This window comes from Rattus norvegicus (genome assembly GCF_036323735.1).
Source record: "Rattus norvegicus strain BN/NHsdMcwi chromosome Y unlocalized genomic scaffold, GRCr8 chrY_unlocalized_20, whole genome shotgun sequence".
Classification (NCBI taxonomy): Eukaryota; Metazoa; Chordata; class Mammalia; order Rodentia; family Muridae; genus Rattus; species Rattus norvegicus.
The window spans coordinates 423,111-431,992 of record NW_026947379.1 but is presented as its reverse complement, the minus strand read 5'-3'; the positions used below and the strand labels follow the sequence as shown (position 1 = coordinate 431,992).

The 8,882-nt window shown below is 39.0% G+C and overlaps 1 long non-coding RNA gene across 1 annotated transcript in view; it reads left to right on the top strand.

Moving 5' to 3' along the window:
* Positions 1-6,370, top strand: part of LOC134484638 (uncharacterized) — a 39,857-nt gene extending 33,487 nt beyond the window's left edge. The window contains exons 2-3 of the long non-coding RNA XR_010062164.1: positions 5,654-5,755; positions 5,999-6,370. This is a non-coding gene — a long non-coding RNA (uncharacterized LOC134484638). The remainder of the gene's footprint in view (positions 1-5,653; positions 5,756-5,998) is intronic.
* Positions 6,371-8,882: the final 2,512 nt, after the last annotated feature.

Here is an 8,882-nt window from a genome sequence, read left to right as displayed (position 1 = left end):
TTTATTTCTTTCATTTTTTAATTTTAAGCAAATTTTATTCATTTTTTCTAATTGGATATTTTATATGTACATTTCAAATCTTATTTCCCTTCCCAATTTCTTGACCATAAGATCCCAAACTGGCACCCCGCCTCTTCTACAACCCCCATTACTGTCCGTTTTCAGTTCACTGATTTGCCACTAGAATGCACTTCTGTATTTGATATGCTCTAGCTGTGTCTCACATGGAAGATCTATATACAGTTCCTGTCAGCATGCACTTCTAAGCTTCATCAATCTTATCTATTTTGGTGACTGATGTATATGTATTTCTGCCACATGTACGGCATAATCTGAATGGGATTCCGTCAGTCTCTCCTCTAAATTCATAGATAGCATTGTTCCACCTTTTAAAAAGGAGTGAAGCATGAACATTTTGTGTGTTCTTTTCTTGAGCTTCCAGTTGTCTGTGGACTGCATCTTGGGTAACTTGAGCTTTTTTGCCAATATTCACTTTCGATGGTTTCATACCATATGTGTTTTTCTGTAATTTGTTACCTCAATCAGTGTGATATTTTCTAGTTCATTCCATTTGTCTATGTCTTTTTTGAGATCATTGGTTTTGATACCCTAGTAGTACACCATTTTGTAGATGTACCATATTTTCTGTATCCATTCCTCTGATGAATTCCATTAGGGTTTCTTCTAGCTCCTGGGTATTATAAATAAGGCAGCTATGAACATATTTGAGGATATGTCTTTTTTGTATGTTGGAGCATCTTTTGGTTATATACCCAGGAGAGGTATATCTGGGTCCTCAAGTAATGAAATTTCCAATTTTCTGAAGAATCTTCAGACTGATTTCCAGAGTGGTTTAACCAGTTCGTTATGCCACCAACAAAGATGGAGCTTTCCTCTCACTTGACATTCTTATCAACATCTGTTCTCTCCAGAGTTTTTATTTTAGCCATTCTTACATGTGTGAGGTGGAATCTCAGGGTTGTTTTCATTTACATTTCCTTGATGACTAAATATGATCAACATTTATTTAGATGCTTCTCAGATATTTGATATTCCTCAGTTGAGAAATCTTTACTTAGTTCTGTACCACAATTTTAATAGGGTTATTTGTCTCTCTTAAGCGTAATTTCTTGAGTTCTTTGTATGTACTAGGTAATAGCCCTCTGTCAGATGTAGGATTGGTGTAGACCTTTTCCCAATCTGTTTCCTTCTGTTTTGTCCTAATGACAGTGTCTTTGGCAGACAGTTTTCTACTATATTGAAGAAATATCAATTAGTGAACAGAAGAGGGACTGGTTCCTTCCTGACTTCTGTACGTGTCCTGAACAGTAATTGGGGGAACTAAACAACCATGTTCTATTCCTATAAGGCATGTCTATCTACACCTGTAGGTCTAGAGAGACTTAGCAGTGATCCTGGGCATATGCACATCAACTTTATGCTGACATAGTTTGTAGTTTTCATCCTGGCTTCTGTAACTACAGCCAAAGATGTTCTGAAGACAAATTACACCCAGTACAGATGTGGATATGCTTGAGGAGAATGTCTCCTTGGTTTTCTGAAGCATAGCTAAGGTAGACATAGGAAAACAGAACTCCCTGCTCAACTGATCTCTGGGAATGCTGACATTCTGGCTTCATCTCCTTATATGTTCTTGAATATCCTTTGGTGTTCTAGCATTGGACTGCAATGAAATACTATGCTGGAGAGGTGTGGGAAACACCTGAACTCTTCCATTAGAGATCAGCAAGATGAGCTGTATTTGCATTCAATTGATTGTGTACGTTTCTTGTCTTTGTTTGACAATGCAGTTCTGATGTCTCCTACTTCATTTTTCATGTGTCCAAGTTGTGGGAAAGCATACCTCACAATTGCTTCCCATCCTCCATCCTAGTGTCTTAGATTTTAGTGTAACCCTTCATATTTTATATTATCGATACACTATCCTAACTTTTTTTAACATACACATCTCTATTATCCCTGCACACTGTGTGTGTCTGTTTGTGTCTGTGTGTGTCTGTGTGTATCTGTGTACCTTTTGTGTCTATGTGTGTGTGTTTGTGTCCTTAAATAGTTAGTTTGTATGCAATTTACAGAAACCATTTTCACTGAAAGAATTCTCTGTAAAAAATCTATAAACTGTGGATGGGGCATAATCCAAATGGTCTCCCACAATGTGGCCTTCTAGAAAGATTAGCATTATCTGTAATAAAAGAATACGCTTGACAAGTAAGGGCAGGCTGACAGGAACTGGATGTAGATTTCACCTGAGAGAAATAGCCAGAATACAGCAAATACATAGGGGAATGCCAGCAGCAAACCATTGAACTGAGAACGGGACCCCCGTTGAAGGAAACAGAGACAGGACTGGAAGTACTTGAAGGGGCTTGAGAACCCATATGAACAACAATGCCAAGGAACTAGAGGTTCCAGGGACTAAGCCACTCCCTAAAGATTATACATGGACTGATCGTGGGCTCCAACCTCATAGGGAACAATGAATAGCCTAGTAGGAGCACCAGTGGAAGGGCAATCCCTTAGTCCTGCTAACATTGAATCCCCAGTGAACGTGATTTTTGGGGCAAGGGCGGTAATGGGGGGAGAATGGGGATGGGAACAACCATATACAATGGGCTTAGGGGTTAGAGAGTGGGGTTAGGGAGATGTTGGCCCAGAAACCGGGAAAGGCAATAACAATTGAAATGTAAATAAGAAGTACTCAAGTTAATAAAGAAAAAAAAGAATATGCTTCAAAGCAAAACTTGGAGGAAATACCCTGACATGTCTACATTATAGCTGTGAACTGTGACATTGTTTTCGTGGCTTCTGTAGTCAGACATGTGGCCTTTGAAGCCAAGCTGCATCCTGTGGATCTGTAAATAATCTGAGAGAGACTTTCAACTCGGACACATAAAGCATGTGAAATGCATGAAAAGACAGGTGCAGCCATTGTGACACTGCCATCCCAATGGATAAATGGAACTGTTGACAATCACAGAGTGGGATTCTCATGTCTGAAGTTTGACACCCAGCTAGGAATATGTAACCTGTCAGTTCAGTTCCTGAGTACCATCCAAAGGCCAAGGGTAGGCTCAGATGAAGTACTGATGAAGATAGGTGCTGTTCCTTGTGAGCTGCATGTGAGGGTATGTGGAAGACCACTCAGCCTCTTGTGACATGGGAGATCAGAGTAATGAGAAACAGACAAAGGGGACAATTCTGTGTTTTGTTTTGTTTTGTTTTTTGGGGGGCCACCATAACTACGTTCTCCAGGCTAAGGATTTGCTCATGGAAATGTAGTGTCTCACATTGGTAAAGGCCAAGCTGTATGAAGCCTCAATATCAAAACTGTGTCCAAGGTTCTTTCTTAGTTACTGGGATTTACAGGTAGTCCTTCAAACCTTGTCTTCTAGATTCACAAATTCTTTTCTGGCTTCATGTACATAAGGCATATTCTTTCATTCTCTGTGTGTGTGTGTGTGTCTCTCTGCGTCTCTGTCATATTTTTTCCTCTATCCTAGAACAGTCTTTACTAATGATAACATATTTCTTGCCAGTTTAAGCACTTCCTTATCTTATAAACCCTAGTGTGATCTGAACTAGGTGTCCTCTGGAGAACCACAATTAGAAATAGAGTTGACATGCAACTCTACTAGACTAGTACTTAAACGCCTGTGAAGATGCAGAATATTCAACAACTCCCAACAAGCTTAGAGCCCAATAAGCATGTATGGAAGGTAAATTTTCAGAGATCCAAGAAGTGCATGGCAGGCTGACCATGGGCTTGCTTCTCTTTGCTGGGACTGCCAGGATCATGACAAAAGTTACATGGGGCTCTAATAAACATGTATAGTTTAATAATACCTAGACTCTACACTTACTTTACCATTCCCTGTCTGTAGGTTTCTAATGGATGCTGTCCATAAATGTAGTAGTGACACCCTTTCAGGAGTATAGACGTTGTCACATGTGGCACCCAACAGAAGAATTTGACTTTTCTTCCCTGGTTGAAGCTCCTTATCATTGATCTACATATTTGTCCCCATGACTGATGCTTTGTTTTGGTGTGTGTGTGTGTGTGTGTGTGTGTGTGTCTGTCTGTCTGTCTGTCTGTCTGCCTGTCTTTGTCTCTGTCTGTCTCTTTCCTTCATATAATAACTCTCCATAGTATAGCATGACTTCTTAATTGCTCATTCCAGGTTGACCCACCATGCTTTCTCTGACTGTTTTTGAGGTCTCAAATTGCACCTATGTTAACCAATGCACCTGCAGCCTGACCTGTGAACTGCTGCTCACATCATAAACAGCCCCATGTCTAAAACATGTTATTTTTGAGGCTCTGAACAATGTTTTTGTCCAAATTTACACAATTATTCCTAGTTTTTTACTCCCCCCCCAAACTGTACTACTCTGTGGATCTTTCCAAAGTCTTTGGTTACTTGTATTTATCTATGTGCCAACGCTACAAAGAAGGCATAATCCCAACTCTCCAGCATCATCCTGACCTAAGTTCTCAACTTCCTTTCTTCCTTGTCATTTTCAGCCTGCAACATAAGGTGGGGAAGACAAATTCTGGGCTTTGATTGAAAATTTAGGCTTCAATATCTGTACATGATGGTGGGAAAGAATTCAATAAATCAGTCATATCTCCATTTTAGAAGGGAGAGTATTGGAAAATCTTCGCTTGTGTCTCAGGCAAAGGTACTTGAAAGGGCAACTTGGCTTGTTGATTTGGAGAAGATCTAGTTAATGGGTAGTTATGTGATGTTGAAGGGGACACTCCTCTGGATACACTATTGTATACCTGAAATTCCGTGGTATTCTCTGTGATATCACTAGTGTTATGGAAACAGAAGCTGCCCTTGTGGTATTTAGTTAGTGCATATTGGTTTACACACAGACATGTTTTTTAGGATTATCAAGTTATTTACAGGGAAAACAGAATGCATGGTGAGATGAGAGAGAGACCAAAAATTAGGACTTCTTTCTTGTTATAAAAGTGCAAAATAAATAATCTGGTGTAAAGCAGAGAGAGTAAGCCCTGAGCCACTGCTGGGGAGCTTCCTCGAGAAGCTGTGCTTGGGTCAGACCTCTTAGGAGCAGGACTTATGGTCTGAAACCTCTAGATTCTAAAAGAAGGGACCAAGCATCAAGAATATCTGATGAATGTTGGGCAGACCACCAGTAATTGACAAGCATGCTGTTGGTTTGCTATGAGTTCCTTATTTTCACTCCGAATGAGAAAGATATCCAATAGGAGCCACATAGATAAAGCTTCGCCACTCAGGGTAGAGTATTGGACTTCATCTTCACAGGATTCCTGTACATGTCATTGACATGTTGTGATAATAAGAGAGAGATACTGCCCTGGACATGTATCAAAATCTCAGACTCATTTTTCTTGAACATACATGTTTAGGGCTTTGTGGTCCTAAGCAGTATGGACTACAGAACTTACCTGCATATGTCTAGGAATCATGGTTGTAGGTAGGAGAGTAGCTAATAGGTCCATCTTGAAAAGAGCTTTCTTACTCTTTCAGTGCTTCAAAGTGTCTGTAGAGTTCCCCTTTCCTCATGCTTTGTTGGGGGACAAAGCATGGTCTCTCCTGTGACTGGGCCATTAATATGCATGTTCCCTTGTGTTTATCTACAGGGTTTGCTGGGAAGGCATCATGCCAACCTTTCACCATCAGTGAGAAAGTACAGCACATTAAGAAGTTGGAGAAACTGACTATTGAGCTCAAGAAGAAAACCTGTGAGTTGGGTAACTTCCAGGAATACTGACCCATTGCATCCACAGAATTTCAACAGAAGATAGTCATTACATTCAGTCATTTGTTGACCCTCTTGACCCTTCTGTGTTAACCCCAGTATTCTCACATCAGAAGCAACTGCAACGCCAGCATCCTTATGCACAAACTCATTTTTCTGATGCACCTCTCAAAAGCAGAACTTGAAGGTAGGATAGGAGTGTAATGGGAAGCTATTTCATTTCCAGAAAAGAAGAAGGTGTGTTTGAATAACAGTGGAGATATGGCAAGCAATGTGTGAGCTCTCATCCTGGATTTTAATAGAAAAAGAATGGATTTTCTGTCCTCAGAGGAACACAGAAAGCTGGTAAGCTACAGAAGCATAGTAACTTAGACTTAGATAAGAAAACTTTTGATTTTTATTTATTTTAAAGATTTAATTTATTTTATTTTTAAGAGTATACTTTACTTGTCAGACACACCAGAAGAGGGCATCAGATGACATTATAGATGATTGTATGCCATGATGTGTACACTTGGAATTGAACTCATGACCTTTGGAAAAAACAGGCAGTACTCTTAATTGCTGAATAATCTTCCCAGCCTAAACTATTTCTCCTTCCTCTTCTTCTTCTTCTTCTTCTTCTTCTTCTTCTTCTTCTTCTTCTTCTTCTTCTTCTTCTCCTCCTCCTCCTCCTCATCCTCCTCCTCCTCCTCCTCCTCCTCTTTCTTCTTCTTCTTCTTCTTCTTCTTCTCTTCTTCTTCTTCTTCTTCTTCTTATTATTATTATTATTATTATTACTATTATTATTATTAAGAAACCCTAAGTAGATCAAAATTAACCCTCCTCCAGTGCTCTTCCCCTTCCTGATTCAAGAACTTACAATAAGGAAAGTCACAATAATATCTGCCCCTCCACCTCAGCACTAAATAAAGAAAAATTTTACTTTTTCTTAGCTATGGAAATTTTCTTGTTGACTGGGCTCATAGCTTCAGACTTGAAGTCAGGCATCCTATGGACAATGTAGATCCTTTTGGAAGAAGCTGCTACGTTGGAGGAACTGGGTAACAGTGAGCAATTGTAAGATGTTGGTCCACCACCTGATGCCTTGCTGAGAAAAAAGTCTCCTCTTCTCAGCCAGAAAACTGGGCAAGCTGGGTAAACAGGCATAGCTAACAAGCCAGTCCAGTTTATACAAGGTATAAAGGGAGAGCATTTCATTGACTAAGTTGAATATAAACACTGTCCACTATTTTCTTATCACATGAAAGGAAACTTTGGTGGATTTTGTCTATCCTCGGGTCCACAAAGATCACTTCTCACTATCATTGCCATTTCTTCCCTGGTAGGACCCTTAAGAGAACTGAGAGAGTCAGAGAAAGACACAGACAACAATAATCTACATTGTAGAGATCAAGGCCATCTCATAAGAAACACTTCCTCGTGGCTGTGAATTCAGCAGAGGGAAATTGCAACCAACGCTTGATAATGCAGCTGATATCTGGTATACAGACTCATTGACTAACTGTTCTATTGGAGAAAGGAAGCATCAAAAGTTAGCATGAGACCAAAAAAAAATACTAAAATGAGTCAGAACTCTGATACATTTAGTAAGTGTTCCCAGTGTGGGTCACAAATAACATGAAGGATATATGTTTGAGCTAGAGTTACTCTGTTGGAGTCCTCACATTTCATATGTACTTGAAAATCTGTCACAGCAAACTATATTGATATCATATGCTAGTCCGAGAGACCATATCCAAAAGTATATAATTCCTTCTGAAATACAGTGTTGAAAATACTGCACATCACACATTTGTATGTAAGGCTAAAATTAATGTTCTACCTAGATAAAACCATTCTCTCAATCCTTATCTAAGTAACTTGTTTTTATTTTTCCGTTTGGAAAATGGCTGAGTATTCTTCAGTTCCAAACATGAACTGAAGTGACACTTCCTCAGACTGTACACATAGTGGACATCTGAGTAGTAATTGACATTTTTAGCCAGTTGGGTCTCCCCAACGGTCTTTTAGGCATGAATAAGCATGTATAGCCATATTTTAGCCACGGGATTCATGTAGTAGCCTAAATATTACAGGATTCCTCTGTTGCAAATAATTTTCTTTTACACAGGTGATGGAAGGTGTATCAAAGGCTGAGTATCAAACGTTGTAGATATTACACCATCTGTAGATGATAATATACCAAGGAGAATCCCTTAGGATTACACTGATTGATCTAGATACTCCCACATGATTCTAATACAGAACAAGAAATCACTTGGCTTGGAAACTTACAATAATATAGTGCTGCGGAGCTATGTGGAGTGTTAATAGATAATGAGAAACCACCTAAAAAGCACAGGCATATGTACAAGATGCTATTCAAAAATTATCCAGAGGCAGTTTGGCAACCTACATTCAGCACAAAATGATTGATTCTTCACTTCATAGATTCTGATCAGGTAAATTGAATATTGAGAAAGCTATATGAGAACTCACTTGGTTATCACATGACTGTACAACTAGGTAGTCTCAACAGACATGTCAATCAGGAAGCATAGCCTGAACTTGCCAACAATGGATGAAGTGCATTTAGCTGATGAGGTCTGACCATGAAACTCAAATTTCCAAAATACCAGGTAGGTTTGAATTTGCAGAACAATAAATACTTAATGAGTTTTGGGGCAAAATTCTATTCTAAAGACTCCAAAAATTATTTATCAACCAGCTCTTAATCCCTATGGAGAGATTAATTGTAGAAAAAATGAATTTAATCTGTACCCCAGAGGTATAAATAATTGGTGCAATTTGAAGTGATTTGATATGTTAAAGAAACATGCAAAACAAAGGAGTTCAGGCTATCCTTGAACAGATTTGCTTCTAAAGCATGTACCACGAGTTACTGTGGAATGACCTAGACACATACATGCACATATCCTACAATTAATTGATTTGTTCTGTGCTGTGTGTGGTATGCCAGACTAATCCAAGGTAGGAAGTATATAATGCACAAGTTTTTTAAACCCAATATCAATGAAAAGAAATCAGAATTCCTCTTGTGAATGCCATCCTAGATGAGTTAATCCAGATCAAATGGAAAAATGAGTTATATATTCACTTTAATCTAA